Source organism: Saimiri boliviensis, chromosome 3 (assembly GCF_048565385.1).
Source record: "Saimiri boliviensis isolate mSaiBol1 chromosome 3, mSaiBol1.pri, whole genome shotgun sequence".
Classification (NCBI taxonomy): domain Eukaryota; kingdom Metazoa; phylum Chordata; class Mammalia; order Primates; family Cebidae; genus Saimiri; species Saimiri boliviensis.
The window spans coordinates 43,856,936-43,873,312 of record NC_133451.1 but is presented as its reverse complement, the minus strand read 5'-3'; the positions used below and the strand labels follow the sequence as shown (position 1 = coordinate 43,873,312).

The following is a 16,377-nucleotide window of genomic DNA, read 5'->3' as shown; positions in this document are numbered from 1 at the left end:
TCCTGGTTACTTACGTGTTGGTTAGTGACTGAATTTTTCAGATAGTCTTGGTTTGAAATTTTCTTATTATTTTAAAGCACAAATGTTAGCCAAGTAAAACTTTGTGAATATTAAGTTGTCTAATATAAATATTTAATAATATAAATAAGCTGTGTATTTTAAAATACAGACAAACGAATCATGTGTATGAATTGCTGTTTATTCAAATGATTGATGAAGAGAAAACAAAGATAGTAATCAATGAGATTTATTAATTTTAATCTCTACAGGTCTTTAATTTCTCTTGGGTACATCCCCAGAAGAGGAACTGCTGGATCATATGTTAGTTCTATTTTAAATTTCTATAAGAAACTTCACACTTTCTTACACAATGGCTGTACCAACTTGTAGTTCCACCAAGAGTGTACAAAAGTTCCCTTTTCTCCATGCCCTACAAAAATGAAATTACCTATTAAAGATACTAGAACTTTCATGTTCATGGAGATACTGTTCATAATAGCCATGATATGGAAACAGCTGAAGTGTCCATTGAAAGATAAAGAAATTTTGATATAATGTATATATGTATATATGTAATCTAATATACAATGAAATATTTTTCAGGTGTTAAAAAAGAGATCCTACCATTTGCCACAACATGGATGAACCTAACATCATTATACTAAGTGAAACAATCAGACAAGGAAATAAAAATACTGCATGACCTCATTATATGTGGAATAAAAAAAAAAAGTCAATTTCTCAAAACAAAATTAAACAATGGTTACCAGGAGTAGGGGGTGAAGAGAGGAGAAAAACCGGAGGATGTCAGTCAAAACATACAAAGTAGCAGATACGTAGAATAAACAAGTCTAGAGATTTAATCTACAATGTGAGGACTATAGTTAAGAGTGTATTTTACATGATCTTGCCACACACACACACACAGACACACACACACACACACAAAGTGTAACTGTGAGAAAACAATATATTATTTTGTTTGACTCTTGTAACCATTTCACTACCTATGTGAAAACACCATGTTGTGTTCCCTAAATATATGCAATATAATATAAAACATTAATTCCTCCTTGGAATCTTTGTTTCATGAATCTCAGAATTAACAGATTTGAAATTATCAGCAATCTTTCTCTATCTCTATTTTATTTTTGTTACCATGGATGATGACAATTTTTAATACCATGACTTTTTAACTCAATATTTAGAACTGAAAATGTCCAATTGTAGACCAGGCATGGGGGTTCACATTGTAATCCCAGTGCTTTTGGGGGCCAAATGGGAGGAGGGCTTGATTCCAGCCATGTTCAAGACCAGCCTGGACAACCTAGCCAGACCCCATCTGTACTTTTTTTTTTTTTTTTTTTAATAATTAGCCAAGTATGGTGACACAAACCTGTAGTTCTACTACTAGGTTTGTGTTACCAGACCTGTATTACTAGTCTACTACTAGGTAGACTAAAACAGAATGATCCCTTGAGCCCAGGAGTTTGCATCTGCAGTAAGTGATCACACTACTGCACTTCTGTCTGGGCAACAGTGCAAGACTCTGTCTTTAAAAATAATAAATACTTCATAATCACACCCTGCAAAAATGAAATTACCCATTAAAGATATTTGACCTTTCATGTTCATTGAGACACTATGCACAATAGCCATTAAAATTGATTTTTAGGATTATTGAGTAAAATTATTTGTCCTGAATATTTTATGCACCCTAAATTATTTCCCTCTTGAGTGCTAACTCATATATCACAGTCCTATTTATTACCCAGATTCCTTGAAAAATTTGACATATTCACTTCATTTTATTTTAGAGTTTGCTACTCAAAATGAAAAGGAGTTATGATTCCATGAAAATACATTTTAAGGACAATTATTCATTCTGGTCAGCATCAAATTTTTCAGAACAACATATTGTGGTTTTTCTTCTGATGACCTCCTGGTAAAATGAAATCAGAGTAAACAAATAAGAAAATAAATTGTCCTTCATGAGTACTCTAAGTATGTAAATGGAAAATATTTCTATCTGATGCAATAGCTTAAAGAAAAAACTCATTTAGCTGTATAAAAAGAGGTATTTTTTTAACTAGGATGAACTTTTCAAAATCAACGAAAATCTAAATATCAAGTCAATTTTATATTAGAATATCACAGATATTTTTAAGAGAAATGTTTCTTTAAAATGATTACTTGTAATTAAACTTAACATTTTTTTTAGTGTGTGCTTTATTTTAAAAGGATACTTCCCTATTCTGTTGCATATTTGACCAGCGTTTCCATAAGTGAGGCAACAAAAATAATGACAGCTTAATGTATAATAAATTATGTGATGGGTTTGCCCGTCCTGCTCAGCTGATGGTGAGAGAAAAGAAAAGGAAAAATTTTACTATAAATAAATATTTATCTCTTGGATTTGAAGGTTTATGTTTGTGGTTAGAAATGTATAATTACTAAAAGACCACGCATAATATGCCTGTTAGTTTTTACAAGTCTGAATATTATGTGATTTAATTTTAAGGATATTTCATGCCATATATTGCTCAGTTTTACTAATTCCTATGTACATTGATATATTTGGAGCATTTTTAATCCTCGAATATATATATTCAAATATTTTACATTTGTAGCTGGAAGGATGCCATGGGCAAAGCCAATGAGAGGACAACAATTATATCAAATAAAGGATGATTGAATTCTGTTTCTTTGAGGTAATGTTTGGTATATTTAATTCAATCATAGGAAATCATTTAATACTTAAGTGAGCTATACAAGTGAAAGCATGTTTCTTTAGCATCTGTCTTTAATAGCTCTTATACAAAATTATGTGTTCCTGTGATTTTCTTCAATGTTAATATTAATGAAAGGAATTAACTTGGTGTGAATATACTTCACAGCATGGTATGCCACAGGAAATAATGTCAAATACATAAGTAGAATTAGTAATTAAAATTAGGCACATACTAATTATCACAGCGTGAATATTGACATTCTTACTGACAATCATCACTGAAGATATTACTGAGAATAAGTAAGAAAAGGTTATGTTGTAATTCAAGACAAATGTTGTCTTCACTAAGAAACTCAATAACAAACTGTGATTTTTGGTTTATGTGTATGTGTCTGTATATTTATCTTGGTTTTCACAGGAGATAGAAGTGAATGGAGTGATCTGACTATACTAACACCCAATGCCACTTAGGGTAAATTCTTTATACAAAATAAATCTTGCATTTCAAAAACATCATTACTACATGCTAACCCACTAAGTAAGTAGCAACTGCTGCTCAAACTACTGGTATTTATAAGCCTAATTAATTCCTTAAAAGAAGGATCAATTACTATAGAATTAGAAAGTTTTGAGTTCCTTATAACAGTTAAATCCAGTAAATGTTTAATATCCTAACTCCACAATTGTATTCCATCATCATCTCTTTGACACTCCTTGAAAAAAGCCAGAGTAGATAGGTATCATGTGACATATCTATATCTATCTATCTATATATATATACACACACACATATGTGTATATATATATATATAATAAAATTATATAGTTTTAAAAAACAAGTCACGAAGCAAGACCAAGTACATGTAGAAATATAATAAATTAGGGATTTTTATAATATATAACACTTATATCATTAACAAATATCAAATGTATATCCTCGCATCATTTTAGGTAGTACAAAATTATGTCTGATTGATTGAAAATATGAATTTAAAAAATAAACTATATAACTACTAATACAATAAACATGTAGTTGAAATAAATACAGTCTCAAAAAAGAGAGTGACTCAAGAAGTAGAAAACATAAATAAGAAGCTGATATACTTTAAAGACAAAAATTTAAATACTAGTACAATTAATCACATTTAAATAATTAAAATTTGAATTACAATGATTTGAAAAATTTAAAATATAACCTAAATAATTGATACTTCGAATGCATAATTAGTTTAGTACCAGTATAGAAGGAAGAACTTCACAAAAAGTAAAACATAAAATGTTCAATAAAAATAAATCCCAGTATGAATCAAATAAAGTGCAGTTAAAACAATAACAGAGCATTTACCTCATTAGCAAAGATTTAATGGGAACAAAAGCAAGCAAGTAGGTAAAGTGGTGAAATTGAATTCCCTGCAATTATTGGTGAAAATATAAATCTAGTAATAATTGTCAATAGCTTTTACATATATACATATACAATTTCATCTAAAGATTGCTGTTCTAGAAATGGGTCTTGTTAGAAATATTCTTTAAATACATAGCTAAAACAAGCTTAACTAAATTTTATTTTTATATTAAGTTAGGCATACATGTAAATGATTAATAGCCAAATCAGTTACATGTCTAAATAATAGTATGGAGTTCTTAAAAGGTGGGCTGCTATTATAAGACATAGGAAAAGGCTGTATAGCGGGCAGCCATGAATAATGAGCATACCATGTTTTCTCTCATGAAGAGAACAGTAACATAAACTAAAACAAATGTAGCAATTTTTACTTTGAAAAATTGCTTTTCATCCACATCACGTGTATTATGGGCCTTCGTGACATGATGCAATAGCACACATACAATAGTGTCCATTTATATATCTACTATGGAAAATCAGTGATCATGGACAATATTCATCTCTACAGTAAAACATAAGACAAATCAAAGTAATCTATACAGCTTAAAACATGAATGGCTACAAATTTCATGAAAAGCTAAATCGTACTTTACTGAAAATGCCTCTTTGGTAACAACAAACTTCTGGTTGATGCATTTATTAGTTATTTTATGGCTTCTTAATAAACCATGGTACAGGAATTTCAAATTCTTACAAAGTAATGTGGTGGAAAAATTACTGGAAAATAAAATAATAATAGAACTATGACAACCAAACATTAAGTGTCTTGTTATTATTATTTTTTTATTTTGGTGAAAAACACAGCTTAATCGAGTTGCTTTCTGAACACTTAACCCATAAAGTTTGTGATTACTACAATCAGTAGAGATTACGGAGATTCATTAGCACAGCAAGGAGAGAAATAGAATTTGAACAACGGGTGCATAAAAAATGAAAGCTTCATGAAAAATCCATGCCTTGTAAAACATTGGCTTCAGCCTGACCTCTTTCCAACCTTCAAAAAGTCAAAGTAGGTGCTGTTAATCTTCTTCCAAATCCTACTCTCCTTCCTCTGGCTCTTTCTGAATGAAATCAGAGAACATGGAGGGTAGAGACAGTCTCCATGGATCAAAGGCTATGCGATGTTAAGAAACAGAATGAAAACAAAAGGCATATCAGTGCCTAATACTCTGCTTTGCTAGTAACATGTAGCAAATGTAATGGTCCATTAGCTTCCAAATAAAATTATTCCAAAATGGAGATACGTGTCATTTATATGGGAAATTATGTAATAAAGTAAGTACTACAACAATAAAAGTAATCAGCTGGAGAACTACTTTCAGAACCTGTAGAAGGAGAGATAAAATATGAACATAAAAGAAGTAGGAAAAATTCAGTACAAAATATTTCTTTGTCACTAATGGTTTGGGATATTCTGATTACTTTTAGCTATATAGTCTGCTTATTCCTTCACAAAGGTAAAAGGAATCATATAAAATATTGTGACCTTTTTACATTGTGGGTTTACTATTCAATCATCTTTAGAATGTTATGAACCATTACATTCAAATAAATGATTCATGAACATTCAAAGTAAAAATCAGAGTTAGCACTCTGAAGAGTGGCTATATTCCCAGATGTGACAATATATTTTCTGTGATATAGTCAAACAAGGAGAAAGAATTTTCCTCACATGTCTTCATGTATAATTTTCTGGTATACAGAATCTTGAGAAATTGAAAATCTAAGTCATATAGACTTGACTAAATTCATTGTTAAAACCTCTTGGAGTTTTTTTTTTCTATAAATTATTAGCTTATGGTCATTTTGGGGTGCAGAATAAGACTTCTCTTAATCATGTTCTATTGATCTACCATATAAAATATTATCACAAATATTTCAAGACAATCAGTGAAGAAAACAATGGAAATATAGTTAGTCCCTGCATGCTTTTATTAATAAAGTTAAACCTGACTTTGATAGACAATCAAAATGTGCTTTGCTTCTTGGGATATTTTTACAGATTTAGTCAAAGTACATTATAATATTTTGTTTTATAAGTGAAAAATTTTCATCTGGAACACATTAAAGAAGAGTACACAAACTAAACTATTACCATTTATTAAAGTAAATGCAGAAATTCCAAGATTTTCACTAAGAAAAAAAAAAAGGAAAAAATAGTGGAAATAATACAATCAAATTTATCTAGAAAGTAAAAGAACAGAGATATGGAAAAGAGAGCCACTGTATAAATGTGACTAGGAATACTGAAACAATAGCATAGTACAAAATGTGTGGTGTACCAAGCCCTCTTGTAAAGAATTGAATAAAATCTGATTATTTTTGTCAAAGAGCAAAAATGGAGTTAAATCGATGTGTTTTCCACAAACTCTATCTAACTTGAAAATATGTAAATACATATGTAACTTATCAGATGAAAACCATGCCATCTCTATTTTTAAATAGACAAACCTAGAACCATCACTTTTATGCCTATTTTCAAAGAAGCTTAATAATGTAGAGAGGACGTATCCTTCAGCCCTGCCTTTCTTCTTTCGACAGTCTTCTGGCATGTACTGAAATCAACACAAGCTTCCATGGCAGAAGAACATCAACAGATAAATAGGTGACCTAGGAGGGGCTGACAGGAATGGAATAAATATTGCACAATGGGAGTTAGTGGGAGTTACTGTCCTGGAGACAGGCTAGGCAAATTGGAGGAGGTTTTGATGCATATTAGTACAAGATAGCTGATTTTATGTTTCTCAATAAGAGAGTAAGGGGGCTAGATAGAAATGTGATAGATTTGATTTGGGTAGACCATAGTTCTAAATGCAATGCTGCATCACTGTGCATTCATTATTATTCTACTTTTATTCTGAATTTCTAAACATATTGAATTTTTTTATTATACAGACCAGTGGAGGGTAGGATTTACATAGATGCAGCAAATTGAAGAAATGCAAACTTTTTTTATATTTAGGTTTAACGTGTATGATTTTGTTCCAGCCCTAGCTGAAAATTTCTAAATTACATTTAGTTTAGGCAACATTCGAATGATTTGATATTCATTGAAAATACCTAAATCTCCAATAGTAGACATGAAGCCTCCTGAAAGGCTGATAAAGTCAGTTATTAATATGTTTAGGGTACTTTCTATAATGATTTTTAGGGCAGAATAGAGAGGATTCCCTTTTACCACTAATATCACCACATACTCCATTTGTATGCTAGGTGCAAAAATATTAATCACATCAATGATACTTTTTAAATTATATATTTTTAAAAGTCTAATTCTTTATTGGCTTCTGTACGTAACCAGCCTGAACTCCCAGCAGAAAATACAGATTGAACATCCTTAATCTAAACGTCCAGTCTGAAATGTTCTGAAATCTGAAACTTTTTGAGCATAGACATGACACCTCAAGTGGAAAATTTCACATTTGCCCTCTTGTGATGGGCCATAGTCAAAGAGCAGTCAAAACTTTGTTTCATGCATGAAATTATTAAAATATTGTATACAATTTTCTTCAGGCTATGAGTATTTTTGCATTTAGACTTGGGTGGCATCCTCAAGAAATATCATTTTATAAATATAAAAATATTTAAAAACATAAAACAATCCAAAATCCCAATCACTCTGGTCCTAGATCAATAACATAAGCTAGTATGAACTTATCAAAAACTGTAAATATGTGATAATTATTTATATGTGAGGATAATGAGAAACATCTATTAAATACTATTAAGCATAAATTGGATAATGAAATGTAATATTCAAATATAGCTGTGAAACCATATAAATGTCTCTGTGGTATATATGAATAGGAATGAAAATAAACTTAATAAATAAAATAAATCTAAACCAATTAGCTGGGCATGGTGGCACAGGCCTGCAATCCCAGCTACTAGGGAGGCTGAGGCAAGAGAATAGCTTGAACCTGGGAGATGGAGGTTGTAGTAAGTCAAGATCATATCGTTGCACTACAGCCTGGGTAACAGAGCAAGATTTCATCTCAAATAAAAACAATAATCATAATAATCATAATAATAAAGCTAAACCATAGAATTATAGTCAACATATCTGTTTTTCATAAAATGTTCACTCCCCTTTATAATGTTTGTTATGTTCATAATAATGTCTTACATCTTATGTTTCAACAGTAGTAAACATTATCCCAGGTATTAAAGAACTTATTAATGCTTCCTTACATCCAAAAACTTTTCTGTTATGTAACTTCAAAATATATTTAATTACACAAATATATTTATATAAGCACAGAAAATAATATAATTGAATAAAATCATAATGCAATTTTGATCAAAAGAAACATAAAAGTAATATGACTGACACAAAACTTATTCATTGACTATTCCTGTATTTGATACAACATTCTAAAAAAGAGATCTGTTAGTTAAGTACAGTCTCTTGGGTCTTTCTAAAATGAGTCAGAAGGTGGTGAGATATTTTTCTGTTATGACTATAATGCATAACTAAAGCCTCCTTCCTTCCCTTCCCTCCCTGCCTCCTTTCCTCCCTCCCTCCCTTCCTCCCTCTCTCCCTCCCTGCCTCCCTTCCTTACTTCCTTTCTTCCCTCCCTCCCTCCCCATCTTCCCTCCTTCTATTATGGCTATAATGTGTAACTAAAGATTCCTTCTTTCCGTCCTTTCTTCCTTCCTTCCTTCTTTCCTTCCTTCCTTCTTTCCTTCCTTCCTTCCCTCCTTCCTTCCTTTCCTCCTTCCCTCCCTTCCTTCCTCCCTCCCCCCTTCTCTCCTTCCCTCCTTTCCTCCTTCCCTCTTTCCATCTTTCCCTCCTTCCTTCTTTCCTTCCTTCCTCCCTCCCTCTCTTCCTGATTTCCTGCCTGCCTTTTCTTTATTCCTCTGTCCATTCATTCATTTATTATTCAACCCTTCATTCATTCAACAGATATTCCTGCATGACAATTGCATCCAAGTGTAAACAGATTATCATATAAACAAACATTACTGGTGTTTATCTATATAACCAGTAAGGTACAAAAACAAACAAACAAACAAACAAAAAACACAACCACGTAAGTACATTGCATTCTAAATAACATTATATTTGAAAGTACAAGGAAAGCTCTTTATTTAAAGCTGTCCTCAGGAAAAGTCTATTTAGAACTGTAAATAAAATTGCTGAGAGAGTCGATTCTTCCAGATTCTTCCTCCTACAGAATAAAATCTAGTTAATATTCTAAATTAATTTTCTCTGATTCTTGCAATATTATAGAATACTTAATGGATCACAGTGCTACTGCTCACCAGACTATGCATCCCTCAGTCTATAACACACTGTTATGTAAGGACCTACGTCATCTATTCCCCATATAAAATGTAATTTTATTGAAGGCAGGGTACGCTTGTATAACAAAACTCAGCTGAGAAGATATAGAAAACCTGAATATTCCTACAAATATTTTAAAAATGTAATCCATCTTTTAAAACCTTTGAAAGGGAAAACTTAAGGTCCAGCTATTTTCACTGGAAAATTCTACTGAACATGAAAAAAAGAAATAACACCAATTCTAGGCATCCCTTCCAGAAAACAGAAAAGGAGTGTGATGGTTAATTTTATGTGTCCACTTGACTGGGCTAAAGAATGCCCAAGATAGCTGCTAGAACATTATTTCTGGTGTGTCTGTGAGGGTACATCCAGCAGAGATGAGCATTTAAATCAGTAGCTGAGTAAAGAAAATCATTCTCACCAATGTGGGTGGACATTATCCAACCTCTTGTGGGCCCAAATAGAACCAAAAGGAAAACAATGAGCAAATTTGCTCTCTCTTCTTAAACTGAGACATCCATCTTCTTTTTTTCTGACCTTAGACAGCAAATCCTGGTTCTCTGGCCTTCAGACTCAGACCAGGAATTGCATCATCACCTCCCTACACCCAACCCACAGGATTTAGGACTTGGACTGAATTATGCCACTATCTTTCATGGTTCACCAGCTTGCAGATGGCAGATTCTGGGACTTCTCAGTCTCCATAATCATGTGATCCAATGTCTATAAAACATGCACACATACATATATCACATATATCCTCTCAGTTCTGTTTCTTTGGAGAACCCAGAGTAGAGCAAGAAGGGAGAATTAACTTGATACTAAAATCTGAGACAGCCAGTATAAGAAAAGACCAATATTCGTTTTGAACATAGATGCAAAAATCTATAAAGAATTATTTTCAAATTAAATATATCCATATGTAAAAAGAATACTACATCAAATATAACCTAGTGGGATTTATTCCACTAGAAATACAAAGTTAGGTCAACATTCAAAACTCAATCTATACCTCATCCTATTAACAAAATAAAGAAGCACTACAACTGGGCCTGGTGGCTCTCTCTTGTTATCCCAGCTCTTTGGGAGGCTGATGTGGGCGGATGACTTGAGGCCAGAAGTTGGAGACCAGTCTGCCCAATGTGGTGAAACCCTGTCTTTACTAAAAATACAAAGGTGATCCAGGAGTGGTTGTCCCAGCTGTAGTCTGAGCTACTCGAGAGCCTCAGATGGGACAATTGCTTGAACCTGGTAGGTGGAGGCTGCAGTGAGCCGAGATTGTGCTACTGCACTCCAGCCTGGGTGAGAGTGAGACTCTGTCTCAAAAAAAAAAAAAAAAAGAAGAAGAAGAAAATACTATATAACTCTATCGATAGATATTTTTAAAAGTATCTGTTAAAATACAACATGCATTCTCTCCTCCTTGGGTTCTATGGCCAGCAGACTGCCCTGAGAAGGCAAGGAAAAGAAGGCTGAGCTCAACAGAGGGTACGTGAGGCTGCACTACCACAGATTGCACTGTAGAAGAGCATGCAGTCTGACCTGGCTTTTTTCAGTTTCCCGCCATATCCAGCCAGATGTCAGAAGCAGAGTGGAGCAGACAGAAAATCAAACATCTGATCAACTAAACAAACATTGTCAAGTATGTGCCAACTACTTTGAGACCTCTTATGATTTGTAGAACCAGTGCTTATGGGATGGTTTTTTAAGATAATGCAATATCAACAATAGTTGATGCCAGCAGTCATTTAAACAATCTCCATGACAGGGAAAATGAATAAAAGAATTAGTGAAGATGAAATTAGAACACATGAAGCAGAAAAAGTTTACAAAACTGAAGAGGAAAATGCACACACACACGTACACAGAGAAACCAATAACAACAATGTGCACAACCCCAGTACAGAGAAGGGGATGAAGAACAGCATTAGGATCTTTTACCATTAACCTTTGACAAAAAGGAAAACAAAAAATACATAAAGTCTTTATTTGAAGTTTTGGTACTCATGGGAAAGCTAAATATAAAGTTTCTATTTGAAATGTTGATTCTTATGAGAAAGCTAAACATTCCTTCTGGGGTGATGAAACCCCAGAAAGTTGTTTTACTCCTGGTAACTTTCAAGCACTGCTGGAGTGCCGGATAAATTCTGGTGAAGAGGTCCTAGAGAAAGCACTTTGAGATGACAGTGGCTAACACACTGTTCTGTTTGGAAACACAGTAGAGTCATATGCTAGAAATCTGTAAGAGATGCATTAGGGAAGAAAGTCTAAGGGAAGTGAGAATCTCACACTTCTTTGTCATTATCACTCTTTGTCGGTTTGTGTTGCTATAAAGGATTACCTGAGGCTGGGAAACTTACAAAGGAAAGAGGGTTTATTTGGCCTATGGTTCTGCAGGGTGTACAAGAAGCATGGCACCAGCATCTGTATCTGGCGAGGGACTCAGCCTGCTTCAACTCAGGGTGGAAGGCAAAGGGGAGCGGGTGCATGCAGAGACAACATGACTGGAGAAAGAGAAAGGAGGGAGATGCCAGGTTCCTTTCAACAAGCAGCAGTTGGAGGAACAAAGAGAGCAAGAACTCACACATTACCAGAAGGATGGCAAAAGTGATTCATGTGAGATTTATCCCATGACCCAAACCCCTCCTGTTAGGCCCCACCTTTAACATGGGGCATCAAATTTTAACATGAGTTTTGAGGGTCAAATATCCAAACTACGGCCACCACTGACAGTGTAGTGGACATATCAGGGAAAGAGCACCCACTTCTGTTGGTGAGGTTTGTTTGTGAATCTCAACCTGAGACAGGACTCTGTGGGCTTCCTGCCTTATGAAGCTGAAGCAGAAATTTTGGCTGTGAAATTTCACACTACCATAACTGAGAAGTGGGGACTAAATATGGAGTATTACTGCCATGGCCAAGTTTACACTGTGTGCAGTGGATTCTCTTCCAAAATAAAAGTTGTTTCTTCTAGACTTTTAGAAATATATCCTCAAGCTATCTACCCACTCTGCCTTTCCTCATGTGATTGGCAAAATCAGTGCCCATTATGGGTTGCATTAGGAACAACTGCAGAAGTTTCTTCATTTTTCCATCAATCACAACTGCTTTTAGGAGTGGACAATGTCATTTATGCTCTTTTTCAAAACAGGGGAAAAAGGATAAATGATGAAAGGAAATTGGGTATTTTCATTGGATAAGCAGGCATGGTGCTTTCAAAATTTTAGTAGACCTCATGCTAGCACTTTTTTATTTTTACGTGATAAAAATGGTGATGCAATATTAGATGGAATAACTGTGTAGCCAGCTAAGAATTTGCCCTCATTGTTAATTTTGATTTCATTTTTACCATTGTTTTAAAAAAATGTCCTATTCATTACAAGAACCCTTTGAATAAATCTTCAGGGTCACACCTCTGATACCATCTTTGTAGGGCGTAGTTTGAAGGCAGTACTGCATTCATTTAAGGAAGTGATGAAAGATCTTAAATCTATCGTTATTTTTAGTTTAAGGAAGCACAGATTTGGCAACCAAACTTGATAGTCAAATGAAACTCCCTGGGATATTCCATAGAGCTTAGTAAGGTAACATGGCATATCAACTGACCTCTGAGTGTTTTTATCAAGAAACCCAAACGTTCCAACAGTGGTGCACATTTTTCAGAAACTGAAAGATACATTCTCAGAACAGTACTGCAAAACTGCTTATTTCTGGTACCTTCAGTCACAGGACAGTTTAAATTCAATACATCTGAGGAACACCATGCTGACAAGTACAGAAGTGACTAACTCAATCCTGACATAATCTCAGCCAAGTTCCCTTGTCAAAGAGTCAAATGGAAACACAGAGGTAAAGATATAGAACTTTTGTCCCTCATGTATGAAACACTCCACCTACCTGAGGTTGTTTTTTTCCTAATGTGGATGCATTGATGAATTCTTCCTGTGATGAAAATGGAGAATAAGTGCTATGAAAATGCATGAAAGTGTCTGAAGCATAGTTAAACACTTTGATGGAACAAAGTTGAGTAACTCAGCTTTGCTTAACAAAACTTTGGATATAAAACACACCAGATTTAATGGGGAGTACACAAATCAAACTCTATACAATTAAGTTAGAGCTTCCTATGGATAATTCAGAAACCAGTGAAAATGCCTAAAATACTTTCAAGATATGTCTTCTCTTGTATTTGATATTTGGAAGAAAAGCTGTAAGGTGTATCTTTGCCTATAGGCCTTCCATTGAATGCATTATCCATTAATGATCTGTGTATTTAAAAGGCCTCTGTTTTAACTGTTATGCCTTGAAGACTGATCTGTTCTTCCAGGATATAGTATAGGAAGGGCTGCGTTTCATTTCTGTGTAATCTCTGCTAGTGTCATTCTGGAATTGTTTAGGTTAATCCATTCTAAACATAACATTTATTTCTACTTGGCGGGGACATGGATGAACCTGGAAACCATCATTCTCAGCAAACTGACACAAGAACAAAAAATCAAACACTGCATGTTCTCACTCATAGGCAGGTGTTGAACAATGAGAACACATGGACACAGGGAGTGAAGCATCACACACTGGGGTCTGTTGGGGGGAACTAGGGGAGGACAGTGGGTGGTGGGGAGTTGGGGATGGATAACACGGGAGAAATGTCAGATATAGGTGATGGGGAGGAAGGCAACAAACCACATTGCCATGTATGTATGAAACAATTTTTCATGTTCTTCACATGTACCCCAAAAACCTAAAATGCAATAAAATATATATTTTTTTAAAAAAAGGACAAATCTTTCACAAACACTTGATCAAAAAGATATACAAGTAAGCACATGAAAAATGCAGATAAAAATATGTACATGAAAATGTTTTTAACATCTTCCATTTGAAAAATGCAAATTAATACTATGAGATACTACTGCACAATTGTTGCATTTATAAAAGTTTACAATATCATGTGGTGTTGAAGATGCAGAACAACTGCAACTCTCATACATTGCCAGTGGGAATGTAAAATTGTATAGCTGCACTGGAAGTCTGAGGATTACACATAACAATTACCATATGGCCAAGCAATTCTACTTCTAAATATAGAATTTGTGTCGATTAGTATTAAGTGTCAACTTGATTGGATTGAAGGAACAATGTATTGTTCGTGAGTGTGTCTGTGAGGGTGTTGCCAAAAGAGATTAACATTTGAGTCAGTGGACAAGGAGAGGCAGACACACCGTCAATGTGAGTGGGCACCATACAGACAACTTCCAGCACAGCTAGAATAAAGCAGGCAGAAGAGAGGTGAACCTGACTTGCTGAGTCTTCTGACCTTCATCTTTCTCTTGTTCTGGATGCTTCCCACACTCAAACATCAGACTCCAAGTTCTTTGGATTTTGGACTCTCGGACTTACACCAGTGACTCTCAGGCCCTCTGCCACAGACTAAAGGCTGCACTGCTGGCTTCTCTACTTTTGAGGTTTGGGGACTCAGACTGAGCCAATTCTTGCTTCCTTGCTCCTCAACTTGTAGACGGCCTGTTGTGGGACTTCACTTTTGTGATCCTATGGTTTAAATATCCTTAGTAAACTCCATTTTATATATGCATATATCCTATTAGTTCTGTCCCTACAGAGAACTCTCATACATTTTCCAAAAAAAGTGTGTAAACAAGATTTATAACACCTTTATTCATGATCATATTAAAACTGGAAACCACCAAAACGCCCTTTAATAGGTGAATGGGTAAAAAAAAAACTGGTTCATTTATGTAATGGAAGAGTACTCAAAAATAAAAAGCAATGGATACTCAGAAATGAAACGTTGTAGATAACACATAAAAATCTGAAAGACAGCATGATAAGTGAATAAAGCCAGTATCCAAATGTTACATCCTGTGTAGTTCCATTTCAAGTAACACTCTGAAAAAGATTAAAGTATAAGAACAGAGAAAATATTGATAGTTGCCAAAGATTAACTCAGAGGAGAGTGATTGACTATGACTACAAAATTACAGCAAGAAAGAATTTTTGGAGATGAGGGAAGTATTTCCTATGCCTACCATGTTGATATTATTAAAACCAATCAATAAATATAGAGAAACCCACAAAAACACACACCAAAAATAATTTTATTGTATGCTAATAAAAAATGTATGTTCCACATACATGAGGACATTAAGATGCTCTGCTTGTCATATTTTTCAGTCAGTACATTGAGAAAGAGTAGCCACCATCTCTAAACATTTCCAGTTTCCATGTGAACAAAGACATTCAAAAAAACAGGGAGAAAAAAGAAAACATGAACAACTATTTAATGCTTCAGCCAGAATGGTATACACATCATTTCTGCTAATATGTTCTTAAGAAAAACTCACATGACCATATCTAGCTCTGAGGTGTTGGGAAGTATAATACAACCTTGTCACTGGAAGAAGAGCTGGGTTATTAACAACCTTAATCACAACCTCGCTGGCTAAATAGTTTATAAATTCCTTAGTGGAAGGGCTAAAGGCAGATATTCTACTACACACTATTATTACCCAAGTTATGTTTCCTTGCTTTGCCTCTATTTGGAAATGGTAATGCACAGATATCTGGCCATTTGCCAGAAGTGTAAATGCACATTAATACTTTTTGTAAGAAGAATTGGTACTTTGTGATGAGAAGGAAATATTTGGTCAAGGTTCACAATGGCATTAAAATAATCATTTGTCTGGGGTAGGAACAATCTCAACCTGGCCATAAAAATCTCCTCTTTTATTAACTGAAAATGAGTATTTACTAGGACACAGAACTACTGATATAATAAAAGTGAAAATAATTAGAAAAAAATTAAATACTAGTTATGGAGGTTAATCAATATTTTTATTATCACATAATAACAATGATTAAAATCTTAAAAGTTGAATGGTGCTTGAAAAGTTATAAGTAGTTCTGTCTATATAAATTCATAATGATAAATACAGT

The 16,377-nt window shown here is 34.0% G+C and overlaps 1 pseudogene; it reads left to right on the top strand.

Moving 5' to 3' along the window:
* Positions 1–12,709, top strand: part of LOC101036337 (52 kDa repressor of the inhibitor of the protein kinase-like) — a 30,135-nt pseudogene extending 17,426 nt beyond the window's left edge.
* Positions 12,710–16,377: the final 3,668 nt, after the last annotated feature.